Source organism: Sinocyclocheilus grahami, unplaced genomic scaffold (genome assembly GCF_001515645.1).
Source record: "Sinocyclocheilus grahami isolate Dianchi unplaced genomic scaffold, SAMN03320097.WGS_v1.1 scaffold1895.1, whole genome shotgun sequence".
Lineage (NCBI taxonomy): Eukaryota > Metazoa > Chordata > Actinopteri > Cypriniformes > Cyprinidae > Sinocyclocheilus > Sinocyclocheilus grahami.
In genome coordinates this window covers 49075-49783 of record NW_015507074.1, presented here as the reverse complement: position 1 = coordinate 49783, position 709 = coordinate 49075, and positions in this window count along the sequence as shown.

Here is a 709-nt window from a genome sequence, read left to right as displayed (position 1 = left end):
AGGGAGGACTCAAATGCAGAGTGAGTGTTTAACAGATTTATTGAGACAGACTTGTAGACAAGGCGAGAGATGGTGAGGAGAGGGGTGAACACAGTCCAAACACTAGGCAGGGAAAGACTTGGGAGACAGGCAGGCCTTGGTGATCGGCCACAGAGTCTAGTCCAGGATGGCAGACCACCAGAGAGCAGTGAGGCAGCGAAGTAGGAGGCCAGAGGTAAGTAGTGGTGACCTGACACTCCTCACCACTCCACACTCGGGCTGTATCAGGCACCGCACAGGCCCAGCAGCGTGGCAGACCCAGGAAGATGACCAATAGCTCGGCCTGCAAGTCAGAACAGGACAGGACTAGACTAGACTGGGGACTGACAAAACTTGATACGAACACAACGAACAATCTGGCTGGGAGAATTTCAGGAACACGACGAATAGGAGTGATAGAAATCACGCACGTTGAAACAATGAACGGACAACACAAGAGAGGCAGGGAGCACAATATAACAGGGCAGAGAACAGGAGGAACAGGTGACAACACTCAGAAAAACGAGGAGGGAACGAGAGAGGCAGGTGACGACACTCAGCCAAAAGAGGACTAAACAAGGGGGCGTGGCAACAGGAAACAAGGAGGCAGGACGAAAGAAGCACATGGCAGACAACAACAAAGATAGAGCCATGTGCTCACACACACACAACGCAAACAAGGAAACATGAA